The following is a 15,878-nucleotide window of genomic DNA, read 5'->3' as shown; positions in this document are numbered from 1 at the left end:
CAAGGCAATTATGAGAATCTCTTCCGAGGCAGTAGGAAATGATGGAGTGAGCATTGGCATGATTAAGAACGTCGTAAACACTATTACTCCAGTTATCACAGACATCTTCAACCTGTCTCTTGTCAGTAGTACATATCCTACTGAGTGGAAGCAAAGCTTAATTCAACCTATACCCAAGACTGACAACCCTAAGTCGCCAGGTGACTACAGGCCGATCAGCATACTACCTGCAATATCTAAAGCCCTAGAATACATCGTCCATGAACAGCTGACGGATTACCTCAAAACTCATAACATCCACGACAAATATCAGTCAGGCTTTCGAAAGCACCATAGTACAGCAACTGCATTAATCAAAGTAATTGATGACATTAAACATGCTATGGACAGACGTGAAGCTACCATCCTAACACTGCTTGACTTTAGCAAGGCTTTTGATACAGTTGACTTTGATATATTACTAATTAAAATGGAGCAGCTGAATTTCTCAAACAGCGCAATACACTGGTTCGACAGCTACCTCAAAAACAGAAGTCAACAAGTCATTTGTGGGTCGGAAAAGTCATCATGGAAAAACGTGCGCTCTGGAGTTCCCCAAGGCTCCGTCCTTGGTCCATTACTCTTCTCACTGTACATTAATGATATTTCTTCAGTGATTCACTCCTGCAACTACCATCTATATGCCGACGACATCCAACTGTACATAAGTGCAAGCCCCAAGAACATTGCTGACGCAGTAGCGAGTATGAACGCAGATCTTTGCTCTGTTTCTCGGTGGGCACAGAACCTAGGTCTGAAACTAAACCCCAAGAAATCCCAGGTCATACTTATATCTCATCCAAAGTTAATCAGTCGGCACTTTCGCGAAACAGTCCCTCAAATACTCCTCAATGGTACCCAACTACCATACCAAAAAACAGTAAAAGACCTTGGAATAATCTTGGATGAACACCTAAACTGGGAAGAACAAACAGTCACAGCTTGCCGGAAATCGCTCTCCTCCCTACATGCAATTCAAAAATTTAGAAAAATATTTCCAACCCATGTTAAACAAAAATTAGTCCAAACACTAGTCTTGCCTAATCTTTACTACTGTGATGTAGTTCAACATGGCACAAATAATGAAAATTCCAGATGCCTAGAGCTAGTGATGAATGCTTGTGTTAGATACGTATGCAACATACGGTTGTATGATCATATCAGTCCTTCATACTCCCAGCTAGGTTGGATACGCCCACATAAGGCACGCGATCTCCACACGATGTGCTTACTTCATCGATTTCTTAGCCACTGGTGCCCCCAATACTTATCTTCTCACATTAAACACCTATCATCATTCCACAACCGCAACACCAGATCGGATACGTCTAGCATCTTGGCTGTACCTTTACACAACACAAAATCTTTCTCCGTGTCATTCTCCATCTCAGCCATACGACTATGGAACGCGCTCCCCTGTGATCTGCGTCTTATCCAAAACCACTCAACATTCAAGAGGGAACTTAAGACTTACATATTAGGGACGGTATAACCACCATTGTTGTGCCCCCCCCCCCTCATCTTTTTCTTTCTCCTCTCCATCACAGCTTCGAATTTTACCATTCTATTTCTCTTCCTCTAACCTATCTACCTCTTCTATATCTCTTTCTCCCCATTCCATCGTCTTATGTCTCTGCTTGATGAGAATAACTCACAAGCTGCAAGAATATAACGAGAAAATTCCCAACTAGCAATAGGACTGACACTCATAAAAGAAAAATATGTTTACTTTCATATACATAGTCATTATTATTATTATTATTATCATTATTATTATTATTTTTATTATTCTTGATTGTTATAATTATTTTTTTATTGTTATAATTATCATTGTACTACTTTTACAATCTCTATTTTTTTTCTTTAACATTAATACTGTATAACATGTTATATGTCCTAATTTTCTGTAGACACTGAAATTTGTTGAATCTGAGTATGCCTGGTTAGGTGTAAGAGAGGGCCTGAAGGCCCTAATCTTGCCAGGTAAAATAAATGCATAAATAAATAAATAAATAAATATTCCTGTCACGAATAGGTTTAATGTTAGTTTATGAATTTCGTGAGTCAAACACGGAAACTACGTGCGAAATAGTGGAAAAGATGAACAGTGTGAACTTACCACATAATCGAAGAACAGCGTTTTTAATGTGTTAGTACCATTTTTTTTCTATCGTTTTCGTACATGTCACTTCATTCAACAGGCACATTTTCACATACATGTTTGTAAAGACTTCATAGATGTTTTTGTACATGGTGTTGTCAAAGATGAATTTATTCGTAGTGCTAAAGATATAACTATTAAACAATTGACATATGCAGGAAATATCTTTAGAATAGGGCTTTAAAATTACTGAAATAACTATGGCTTGCGAAATCTGTTTGTTCATTTAACATAGATTCTGGTTTTTTTTATTTTTTTGGAGGTATATCTCCAGTTGTCTTGCCATTGGCTTCATTATGTAGTACTACCCAATTGTTTTCTAGACTGTTGATGACAAGTTTCGTTTCCAACATATGCTGTGCAATGATTGATTTTTCGAAGTGGTTGAGCCTGAAAGCATTTATGTGATCTTGAAAACGGGTTTTTAAGTTTCTGCCTGCTTTCCCTACATACTATGCAGGACAACTGGGGCATGATACTTTGTATACTCCGCTGTTGTATGTTTCAGTGTTTGATTTTATTTTATGGACGAGTAGGCTTCCTAACGTATTATTGGTTGAGAATGCAACTGTTACATTTGTTTTTCTGAAAAGGTTAGCGTTTTTTTGTGAAATGGGACCCAAGTATGGGATACTGGCGAATATTTGCTCTTCATTCATAGTGTGGCCATTCGTTGTCTTACTTTTGTGTATTTGTCTGTTTAAATTGTGAATTGTTTTGGCTGTGTAGCCACTGCTTATGGCAATGCTCTTTATTGTATCTATCCCATTCTTGAGGGTGCTGTCTTCTAAATCAAGAGAGAGTACTCTGTATAGCATGGACCTAAATGCAGCATGTTTCTATGTGGTATGATGGCATGATGAGTTGTCCAATGTTATGTCTGTGTATGTGCGTTTTCTTTGTATGCCGAAATTATGTTTTTGTTGGTGGTCGGTGATTTTAAGATCAAGGAAATTTATGCTTTTGTTGTCCTCATGTTCTATAGTGAATTTTATGTTTTTGTGGAGAGAACTGAATTCGGCTGATAGTTCTTCGATCTCATCTTCTGTTCCATCAAATATCAGCAAGGTGTTATCAACGTATCTCCAGTAACATTATTTTACTTTTGTGTTCATTGTTTTATTAAAGAACGTACTTCCCACATGACTGAGAAATATCTCTGCCAGAAAACTTTATACGCTACTGCCCATGGCAAGATCCTCATTCTGTTGGTAAACTTTCCCATTGAATGTAAATTAACTGTAATTAGCTGTAATGTAAAGTAATTGTAATTAGCTGTAACATGTCCTTGACTTCTGATATTTCTGCAATTTACAGTTTTTTTAATTTTTATTAAGTTTTCAAATATTATTTATATTGTTTCTTCAGTTGGTACATTTGTAAATAGGTTAGTTTCGTGAAAAGAGGCCAACCTGGCACCTGCTGGAATATTTATATCTTTAATTTTAGTTGCTAATTCACTTCTGTTCCTAACTTAGTCTGCTTTATGAAACGTATAGTATTGTTTCAGTATTTCGTTTAGTAATTGGCAGACTTTGGAGGCTGGTGTATATTTAGAATTAACAGTGGGCCTCAATAGAACATGGGGTTTATGGGTCTTAGGTTGAGCTCTTAGTCTTGGGGCTGTGGGGTTCATTAAAAAAGCATGTTTTTGCTTGTTTTTCTGTGAAGAGGAAATTGCATTTATTAACCATTTTCCAACTTTGTTATGGAATTTTGTCGTTGGATCTTCTTTGAGCTCTGTTATGTTATTTTCAGAAAAGAAAGTCAATGTTTTGGTGATGTATTCACCTTTGTTCATAATTACTGCAGAATAGCTTTTGTCATCTTTCAGAATCATGGCATTGTTATCATTGAGTTTCATGTTTATGCTCTTTACTAGCTTCTTGTCTTGATAAACTGCTTTGGAAGTTTCATTATTGTTACATACGCTTTTCTGAATAATTTTATTTATGTTGTGTGCTTAGACAGTCTGTTCAGCGTTATTTAGGTCAGCTAAATCAGCTGCTTTTTTCTTGTGTATGATGAGGTTTTTTAGGCTAATGTTGCTTAATCTGGGTTTTACATTGTCTAGCCTTCTTCTTCGTCTTCAGGCAACAGTGTTTCCATTAGCAGTGCAGCTAACTGTTCCCAACTTTCTGTTAGCGTCTCATTGTTTGTTTAGAACGTGACAAAGGCTGTGGATGATCGCGATTTTCTTTCAAACTATTTAGTATGGTATTCTCTACGGATCGATTCTAAGTCGGTCTCAACGAATTGTTTTAATCGTCACATATTTGTTTTCCGTAACACTTACTTAAAACGTCCTTTGGCATTCCTGTATCAATGCAGCTTTCGGATACTTTCTTCTTGGGTCCTACTGCTATGTTACAGCTTCCTTGACCTTCGTGTTTCACATCTTAACTTCTGAAGTGCCTCAGTCCAGATGCTTAGTACTCATAGTATCCCTCCAGAAGGACCTCCTGTGATAGGTATCGACACCTCCATTGCGTTACTTATAAGACGGTCATTTCTTACACCTTAACGTCTACGTCAACATGCAGCAATAGACTTTCTGAACAACAAAAGACCCTTCACAGTTACTCCCAATTAGCCTTGCTGGTGTGATATTTGGACCTTACACGCACGTTTTCTGTGTGTGTAGAATTTCCCTTCCATTGATGGTACAGTTTTTGATATTGTGATCACACGATGTCATTCCTCTCTCAGCCTTCCAGCCTTTCACAGCGCACGCAGCTGCTATATTTGCGAGAGTGATGTCTGTATTTGATGTTGACTTAGCCCCTCCCTTCGTAAATTGGCAGACTGCGAGGTGCATTCAATACCTGTAGGCTGAGATTCATAACATAACGCAGCATGTCATTCTCAATGGAGAAAAGCCTTCCGAAGTAAAGAGTGATTTCAGGTGTGGCGCAGGGGAGTGTCATAGGACCGTTGCTATTCACAATACACATAAATGACCTTGTGGATGACATCGGAAGTTCACTGAGGCTTTTTGCAGAGATTGCTGTGGTATATCGAGAGGTTGTAACAATGGAAAATTGCACTGAAATGCAGGAGGATCTGCAGCGAATTGACGCATGGTGCAGGGAATGGCAATTGAATCTCAATGTAGACAAGTGTAATGTGCTGCGAATACATAGAAAGAAAGATCCATTATCATTTAGCTACAAAATAGCAGGTCAGCAACTGGAAGCAGTTAATTCCATACATTATCTGGGAGTACGCATTAGGAGTGATTTAAAATGAAATGATCATATAAAGTTAATCGTCGGTAAAGCAGATGCTAGACTGAGATTCATTGGAAGAATCCTAAGGAAATGCAATCCGAAAACAACGGAAGTAGGTTACAGTACGCTTGTTCGCCCACTGCTTGAATACTGCTCAGCAGTGTGCGATCCGTACCAGATAGGGTTGATAGAAGAGATAGAGAAGATCCAACGGAGAGCAGCGCGCTTCGTTACAGTATCATTTAGTAATCGCAAAAGCGTTACGGAGATGATAGATAATCTCCAGTGGAAGACTCTGCAGGAGAGACGCTCAGTAGCGCGGTACGGGCTTTTGTTAAAGTTTCGAGAACATACCTTCACCGAGGAGTCAAGCAGTATATTACTCCCTCCTACGTATATCTCGCGAAGAGACCATGAGGATAAAATCAGAGAGATTAGAGCCCACACAGAAGCATACCGACAATCCTTCTTTCCACGAACAATACAAGACTGGAATAGAAGGGAGAACCTATAGAGATTCTTAGGGTACCCTCCTCCACACACCGTCAGGTGGCTTGCGGAGTATTGATGTAGATGTAGATGTAGATAATGGCTTTTTCCAATTGACTTCCATGGTAATCAGTCATACGTGTATCCATGAACTGTGAAAATATACAACAACGAGAATGACACTCAGAACACATACTTTAAAGGATCCTACATTCAGAAACTTGATGTGTGCAGGCTCGGCCATTCATGATGCGGAGTACGAGCGTCTCGGGTGCCGTGAGTATATGCACGGATTCGTTGCAAATACAGGCAAGCAGTTACAAAGCTTTTCCTTCAGAGCCTTTCAGAGGAAGTCTTTGCTACTAATTTCGGTCCTTGTTGTACTTAAGTATACAGTATGTAAGCTGCATCAACATCATCACTATGTGAAGTTCCTAGATAATTTCATTCATATTTGTTCTTATTTGTATGTCCTACAATGTTAGCTCAGATTTGCACATGCCGGGATGGTGATGCCGCTGCTGGAGTATTGATTATTATTCGTGTTTTACTGTAACTGTTAATACATATCGTTAAAACGAACAACGCACCATGTTTATTTGGGATCGCTCTATTGAATAAAAACTAAACTCCACCCGAACATGCAATGAAGGCCCAAAGGTAGCGGCCGGCCGCCGTATCATCCTCAGCCCACAGGCGTCACTGGATGTGGATAAGGAGGGCATGTGGTCTACATACCACTCTCCAGGCCGTATATCAGTTTACGAGGCTGGCGCCGCTACTTAGTCAAGTAGCTCCTCAGTTTGCCTGACAAGTTCTGAGTGCACCCCGCTTGTAAACAACGCTCGGGAGACTGGATTGTCACCCACCCAAGTATTAGCCCAACCCGGCAGCGATTAACTTCGGTTATCTGACAGCAACCGGGGTTTCCACTGCGGCAAAGCCGTTGGTCGCTCTATTGAATGGGCATGTAAAATTCTACTTTAAAAATCATTTTGTTTGTAACAGGAAATAAACCAACGCTTCCTGTTGTCACTAGACGACGCATGGGAGACGTGATGAGAAGCAGATTTTTTTGTTTTTTCTTTTTCTTTCTCTCTTTTTTTTGTTGACTCCAGCTTCATACTGCAAAAAAGAAATTGCAGATATCCGTCGAAACACTACATAATATGCGCCTGTAGACCCTTACGAGGGACGCCATGTATAATAAACAGCCTAATCGTCAAACATACGTTCCTATACCGTAACTGGTACATAACGGTCGGATTACGAGGAGAACGAATCTATTGATATCTGTTATAGAGGTTTAACATGATACGATGTTTTTTAAATATTGATTCGATATAACTCGAGCTCACACAAGTAAGAGACTCCTAGAAAAATGATGTTAAGCTTGTTCCCGAACAAATCCCAAAACAATTAGCGTTCGTATTGAACGGTACTATAACAATAGACTGTTCAATAAATATGCCGTAAAGGAAAGTTAAAACGTTACAGCCGCGCGGGATTAGCCGAGCGGTCTCAGGCGCTGCAGTCATGGACTGTGCGGCTGGTCCCGGCGGAGGTTCGAGTCCTCCCTCGGGCATGGGTGTGTGTGTTTGTCCTTAGGATAATTTAGGTTAAGCGGTGTGTACGCTTAGGGACTGATGACCTTAGCAGTTAAGTGCCATAAGATTTCACACACATCAAAAACGTTCTACCACGAGGAAATAGGTGAAGGAATTCTCTTAAACTCACACATCTAGGATTCTGAATGAGAAGTAATAGCGAATTAGGCGTGAAATTTGAAGTATACTCTTTATTAAGCCAAGTTTAGGCAACAAATAAATGTGGTGAGAACTTTGCGGAGCGCAGAATGACCTGACGATTTGAGCAGTTACGCATTTGTTACGCTAAACACCGTGAAGGGCGAATTTACGTTAATAGTTTCTACTCATTGCAAATCCTATACTCAAGTAAATTACTTTAATTAGTCCGTCGGTCAGCAAAGTATCGCACTTGGTTGCGTTGCCGAAAGTCGCTTTAACAAGAAGTTCACTATGAAATGCACTAGTGCTTGGTGTTAGAATCAATGGTTCTCAACCTGAGGTAATTGCCACCTAATAGTTAAATTAAATTTTCATATGAGTAAAAACAAAACAGGTTGATTATGTTTTGATCAGTAAACTAAATCATTCTTAAAATATCATTACTATTTCGTAAGATTTTAATACTGATCATGTAAGTTCCCAATAATTAATTTTTTTTCAAATACTATCATTAATGCGCGACCTAGTGTGGTAGGGAGTACAGCTTGAGAAATTACTGTATCAGCAACATCATAGACCTTCCGCTAATTAATGTAGCCGGCAGTGGTGGCCGTGCGATTCTAGGCGCTACAGTTCGGAACCGCGTGACCGCTACGGTCGCAGGTTCGAATCCTGCCTCGGGCATGGATGTGTGTGATGTCCTTAGGTTAGTTAGGTTTAAGTAGTTCTAAGTTCTAGGGGTCTGATGACCTAAAATGTTAAGTCCCATAGTGCTCAGAGCCATTTGCTAATTAATGCTATGTACTTTGTACCGTGCATCTATGACAGTAAAACTGAGCCACTTGTGTCATATGAGCTGAAGTAACAAAATATCATGGGATATGAATGTGGAACGTCCGACGAACGTATTCCTTAGAACAGTGCGGCGACATGTGGCGTTAATGGGCTATGGTAGCAGACAACCGACGCGAGTACTTTCGGGAACAGTACGTTATCGCCTGCAGCGCCCTCGTGCGTTAGTGACCATATCGGTTGAGCCCCAGACGATTGGAAAACCGTGGCTTGGTGAGATGACTCCCTGTTTCACTTGGTCAGAACTGATAGTAGGATTCGAGTGTGGTGGAGACCCCACGAAGCCATGGAACCAAGTTGTCAACAAGCTACTGTGCAAGCTGGTGGTGCCTCCATAATAGTGTGGGCAGTGTTTACATGGAATGGACTGGATCCTCTGGCCCAACTGAATCGATCATTGACTAAAAATGGTTATTTTCGGCTACTTCGAGACTATTTGCAGCCATTCATGGACTTGTTCCCAAACAACGACGGATTTTTTATGGATGATCAATGTCACCAGGCCACAATTGTTCGCGAGTAGTTCGAATAACATTCTGGACACTTCAAGCGAACGGTTAGGCCACCCTGATCATCCGATATGAATTCGATCGAACATTTATGGAATAGAATCGAGAGGTCGTCAAAATCCTGCACCTGCAACACTTTCACAATTATGGACGGCTACAAGGGCAGCATGCGTCAATATTTCCGCAGGGTACTTTGAATGACTTGTGGAGACCTTGCCACCTCGAGCTGCTGCACTACACCGGGCAAAATGACGTCCGACATCATATTAGGAGGTATCCCATGATTTTTGTCACCCTAGTGTAGGCTTACATATCTCACGATAATAACTTCTCCGGTTTTTAGATATATCCTGTTGTAGACTCTGATAAAAATCTCGTTGCCGCTTGAAAAGACTGATGAAGATGTCTTGATAGGACGGATGCGTGGGTTCTACGGCGGCACACACACAATGAAATTAACACGGAGCAGTGAATAGTAAAATATATTACTCAAGTTTGGTAACTATGATTACAGTAATTCTAGAGCGCAGGTTTAGCCTACTTGTCCTGCACTGACTAACATTCTCTGAACACAAACAAAATAATGTTTCCTGAACTAAAGCTAGGAGAAAACTAATCTTCTGTCTCGATATACCATCTAAAGAACAGTTCCAAACTAACAGTAAATCTCTAGACATGCGGACTCTGTCAGTACACGATAATTCTATTCACTGTTCTGTTTCTAACCACTATCTGTCTATCGGTCACTGTTTCTATCTCACTCGACGTTCATGGTACTTCTGGTCCCAACTATCGCAGACTCTTCTTGTGTGGTATCTTAGTACACCACGAATCGCACAGGGTATCAGAAATTGCTTCATTATCCACTTCACAACAGATAAATGAACTAATCAATGGCACAACACAAAAATAACTATGTAACGACATTGCTGTAGAGCCTACATACTACTGTCATTGTTATTATTATTAGTGGCAACGGTAAGGCCCAAAGTATTGGTAGCCGAAAGTCTTCCAATTTCTGCCAGCTCGGATATAAGGAGTCCAGTAGTCAAATTGTTTCAAGACATTAAGCATAGTGCAGAAATTTTAACTTTGATTTTAAATGGCAGTTCAGGGTGTTGGTTAAGCAAGTGTCGGTAGTGAGAGGAGTGGTGGAGAAAAAGGAAGTTTTGTAGCATGTGTTTACTCTCACTGTGGGTAATTTACTTTCTGAGGAGGGTTTGTAGGTAGCACTCCCGATGCAGTGGGAAGTACTTCATTATTCTTTTAAAAAAGGTTGTTAGACGTAAACAAGCAAACAGTCTAAATATTGTTTATCTTTATCATTTTAAAAACGAAAGTATTCAAAGGAAATTCTCTCTCATTCTAAAGTTAAATCGGGCGGTAATGTCAGTGATGGTGGCTGGTGGAGGTACTAGGTAATATATAAGCGCTCTCAGTCGGAATGGTCTCAGTTAGGGTGGTAACCCCTGCGCTAAATGAACTCTTTCTCACTTTATAAGAAGGGCGTTGTAACGCAAAGAAAGGTTGCTTAGACATGTCTGGCGTTTTTGTATCACTTTCACAGTCACGCGAACGCTGTCATTGATTTTGAATTCAAGAGATATACAAAGATCCATTTTCACAAGTCCCCTACATCTAGAGGATGGAGAGTTAAGGTTTAACGTCCAGTCCACGATTATGTTGTTACGGATAGAGCCCAAAATCGGGTTGGTGGAGGATGGGAAACGACATCGTTCGTAGCCGTATTGAAGGAATCATCCCAGCACTTATATTAAACAGTTTTTAGGAGCTATAGGAAATACAAATCCAGATAACCCTAAAGGGGATCCGAAGCACCGTCCCCTCGCATGAGAGTCCTTTGTATTACCACAGCGTTGGCCACCTCGCTCGATCTTTACCATTAGAGGAATAGTCAGCATTGTTATTGGCGCAGGATATAACCGTAACAAAGAGTGGCTTCAACTTGTACACGTGTCACTCTTATACGTTTATTCGTTCTTTAAGTGTGCTTTTTGCAAACACTAATTTTCTGTTTACTGGTCTTTCTGTTTACGTTGTTCCCACTCCTTCCCAGTTCGCAAATTTTGTTGTGTGTGTGTGTGTGTGTGTGTGTGTGTGTGTGTGTGTGTGTGTGTGTTTGGCAGACGAGTGCGCTTTCATTTGAAGTAACAGTATTTTACTTGTAACAGCAGCGATAAATCTAGGAGATAAGATTTTTAAAATTGAATCCATAAAGTCATAAAGAATCACATGTCTACATTGGAAAACGTTGGCAGTTACTATTAAAAGTAATGATACGCTTCTAATCAAGGCCGCTGGTTACGACGTTTAATAAATGAGTAAAATACATTTTTATGGTGCTGAACTACCAGTTTTTCTTACGTGTTTATCAATATCTGTACCGTCTGAAATTTGTTACCAGTAAGTGATACATGTAGTGGGTAAGACGTATATAAAAGAACTCCCTTACTGATAAAGAAAATACACGTTAACATTAAACAGAGTTAGATTAAAGACTGAATGCAACAGCATTAAATAAATGAAGAGAATGGTTGTTTTATGGTAAAGAATTGCTAGCTATTTTCTCTTGACGTTTCACCACCTGTGTAACGCCTGAAATCTGTCAGCAGTAAGCAGCTGTAGCCCTTGTGATGTTTATGCAGTTGGGCAGTGCGGCGTTCCCTGTGAAGCCACACCCTTAATGAGCGACCGGAAAGAACACAGAGCGAGGCGCTCGCCTTCCCTCGTTATTGGTAATGATTAGCGTTATTTACGCTCCAAATGGGGGTGACGTCTCCTTAATTTACATTAGGACTTCCGATATGGAACGTATTTTGAGTGCAGCAGTAACTTGACAGGCAAGTGATTCGAGCGCTGTAATTTATGAATCAGCTGAGCCAAAGGAAGTTTCTCCTGCTACATGACAAATCTCGGAACATTCCACGCGTCCCCGGACTTGAGGCACGTCTTGCAGCGGCGAGGAAATTAAATGCCGCCAGACACTTCCGTGTGTTCTCGCTAATAAGATGATTCGATTGCTGTGTAGGGAGGCATAGGACTCTTGATGGTTTGTTTTCAGTCCTTCGTCTGCTTAAATACGAAGCCGGCCTTCCGAGTCTATTTTCCCCTCTTCTCAGATATTATCTCTGGCTATCTGTATATGGGAGCTGCTTCGTTATTTCGGCCTTTTTTCCGTTAGAGCTCCTCTCCATCCAGCGCCAATTACTTTCCATACAGGGAAAAGCAAACACGGCAACGGTACGGCAGTGTAATTACTACCACGGTATCGGGTTCGTGGAGGTCTTGATAAAATAATTACCATCGTAGAGTCCTATCCTATTAATGATCATGCAAAATTGGGATTAATTAGATCAAACATAGCACGTTAAATAACAGCTGCAGACGAGCATCATCCGCAGAGAAGGGGACGCCAGGTTCGGCCGTAACCACTAGTTTCACCAGTCGCTCAGTAGCAATTTGCAGCAACATCATCTTACTATTATCTTAAAGAAAGTCTAAATTATTGTCTTCGCTGATTTTTTTCAGTGCTAGAGATAATGTTTACCATCAACTGAAATATAATACGATTGGTGTAAGTTGCTGTAAGGAAATGCATGCACATTTTTTTATTCGATGAAGGCAGTAAAGAATTTACAGGTTTATCTAAATCTTTGCGAAATTCCATTCAGCATTATGCCTGACAAAAGATTTTTCATTTGATAAACTGTTCAGTATTTCTGACAAGCTGGTAGTATACGGGGTATTCCAGAAGAAATCGTCAATATTCAGGGATTGACAGGAAAGACCATGGAAAGCGAAACGGTCTAGAAAACATGGTTTCTAAGACTCTTACCTTAAGAGACATGAGCATTTGTTCATCTTCGCTACTGTGAAGCACAACCCTTTCACTGAACAAGTTGTCATAGCTCTTGAGGTAAGCACTTTAGTGCGATGTTTATTGAACTTCTTGATATGAATGATCCCTGTATAATGATCATCCCTCCTGGGATACCCCGTAAAAGCATATCATTTACTAAATAAAACGTCTTTAAAAGACATTCTTAATCCTTCACAACCATAAAAATTGATCAGTTTAAGAATTTCTAGTGACGTGTACCAGAGTAACCAGAAATTTCGGGGAATTCTCCAGTGCGAAAGTAAGATATTCGAGTACTTGTGAGTCTTCTCAGAAAGTTATCTTTGGATGTAAAAAGAAACATCATCCAGTACGTGTTTCCCATCCTGGGACATTCTTCAACAGTGATTAAAAATATGATAGACGATTTCTTGTTAAATGGGAGGGGACCTTTCGATCAATAACTTTGTCATGGATACCAATGCGGCATGACATCGTCAACAAATATCAAACATTGACTTTCAGTTCCGTTTTGTTAGCACTGAAATTGAAATTAACATCGAGAGAAACTTCCCGTAAGCGAAAGTTTGAGTTTTTACTTTTCAGATGGTCGATGTCAGATGAAACAACTTATCTTGTGAAGAGTCACATTATTGTGAAACATTGTAGTATACAGTATGTCAGTGAATGGCTGATACAATGTCGGAAGCAAGAAAAGTTTGGGTTTACTAGACAATTTCGCGAGTAAGAGAGGAAAAAAATTGTTTAATAATATTTAAATTGATAGCGTCTTGGTCATAAAGAGCACATCAAAGGTTTCACCTATCTCTCAGAATAAAGAGTTTCGCAGTAGCAGTTTTTTCGCAAAACATTTTTAGCCGGGACAGACCAACAACAGTCCTCATAATTTACCTCTACAATGCCATATTCACTCTTTTTGTCACCTTATAAGTGTTAGTTAAACGGCACAGGCTTGAGATGCTATACACTCTCAAGGAGTAACAGAAAAAACTTTTGTGTATGCGAGGGCAGCCACCGCAATTTCTTGTTGCGTATCTTACATCGTTGACACCGATTGATTGTGAAATATGCGGGAGAAAGGTGAGTGGATGATCTGTATGATCAGGCAGTATGGGAGATAGGTACTTTATATTTGACGCCCTATGGCTCCGGGCTGTCACATTTCTAAAAAACCATAACCCGTCTCCCGTCTTCGTCATACTGGCAAGTGAGCAACTGTGATATCTCAGTCGGTTCTGAAGACAATATCTAGGTAAGTGACCTATAAGAATGATTCAAGAGATGTAGTTAATTCTGTGACCGAAAAGAGAATTTTTTGCGTTACTGAATGTGATTATCTTATTTATGCTTATGAAGAGCTGAAACTCAGCGATGGTCGATATAAAACAAGGTAATTTGACAAACAGATTCGTAGTCAAAAAAGTTGCTGGGATTTGGTTAAACTTAACCAACGTATAGAACATAAACATGGCATAAACAGAACTTGAGAAACACTGTTCCAGCAGAAGCATACGTTACAAGTCTACGTAATGGATGTGTGCAGATCGACACAGTACAAGCAACGTCAGTAGGTAAGCAGATAGTCTCAAAATATAGCACATATTGTTGTATGTCAAGCTGTTAAAAGCTCCGAAGGAAGTGATTGTCGCTCTTTTTATAGAACTGCAGTCAGCGAAGAAAGTGTCCGTTGAGGACTGCGAAACGAAACACGCCTCCTAAGAGACTCATATATGACCATGGGATACCGATTAGATGGTCACTCGATGCCCTGAGTTGCCTGTGTTGAAGGTAAGACATATTGTTTAAGTCTTTTATATTGTAGGGTGATTCATCACCTACAGCACCTGTGTTAGGACACCCATGGGACCAACACCGTCATCTCTAAGGATGTAGACAGTCACAGTACCACGTGCTGTCGCTCTGGGTTACGTGAATCCATCCATGCATACTTTATCGTCCAAAAGTATAAAATCCACCGATGTGTGAGGAGCAATAATGAGCCCAGGCTGCTCGTCAAGCCAGGCACCTTGCCTGTCACTCTTACCTGCCTGGCCTACACTCGTCTGCAGTCCGGTGGACAGTGATGGGGAGCACTTATTCGGCTTCACGAAGCATTCCGCGCACAGCGCCAGACGATAATACGTCTCTCGTGACAGCAGGACGGTTAAGCAAATACTTTTGTTCTGAGCAAGTCACCTTACGGTGTACCTCTGGTAACAAAATCATTTCCCGTCTTTCCTGTTTCATTCGCGAGTGGTGGCTGGGAATAACAACATTTAGTAAGCCCCGTATTAATTATAATATTTGTCCTTCTCCCCGTCGTTGTCCTTTTGCTACATATATTTGAAAGGAAGTCATTTTAGAACTCTCAGTGTCGCAGTTTCTACAGAAAATTTCCTCGTGTTGCACGACTCTCTTGTGTTGTTTGTCACCGAAGTTTAAAAGACGTGAGTATCGCCATTCGGTTTACTATATGAATCGGTGACTAAAGGCATCGCTCTTTTCTAGATCGTGTCCATTTCATCTATGAGTTCTGTCTCCTAAGCACAGCAGCCTGACGACCAGTACTCAACTATATAATGAGTGCTTCTTTTGTAAGCTACTTCATTACATGAATGTAATTTCCTTAGAATTCAATCAATGATTCTCAGCCTGGCACCTGCTTTTCTTACAGCTAGTTTCACTCAAAATGACTTCACATGACGCACAGAAGCGCTCAAAGATGTATACTTTGTACTACCCCAATACCTATGCCTTAAGGTAATTAAACTGTATCAGTATGTAGATTCCCAATGAAGACAATAAAATATCATTGTTACACAAGAATTTTTTTAATAATGCTAAATTATGGCCCTACAGACTTCAAAAGCGTGATGGTATAGTGACACTGCAATTTAATTTTGTGACGAAATTAGATACGTGTGTAATGGAGGTCAAAGTTACCATAAGTTCCTTACAGCTTCTGCCCCT

This window comes from Schistocerca serialis, chromosome 3, assembly GCF_023864345.2.
Source record: "Schistocerca serialis cubense isolate TAMUIC-IGC-003099 chromosome 3, iqSchSeri2.2, whole genome shotgun sequence".
Lineage (NCBI taxonomy): Eukaryota > Metazoa > Arthropoda > Insecta > Orthoptera > Acrididae > Schistocerca > Schistocerca serialis.
This window is presented reverse-complemented; position numbering follows the sequence as displayed.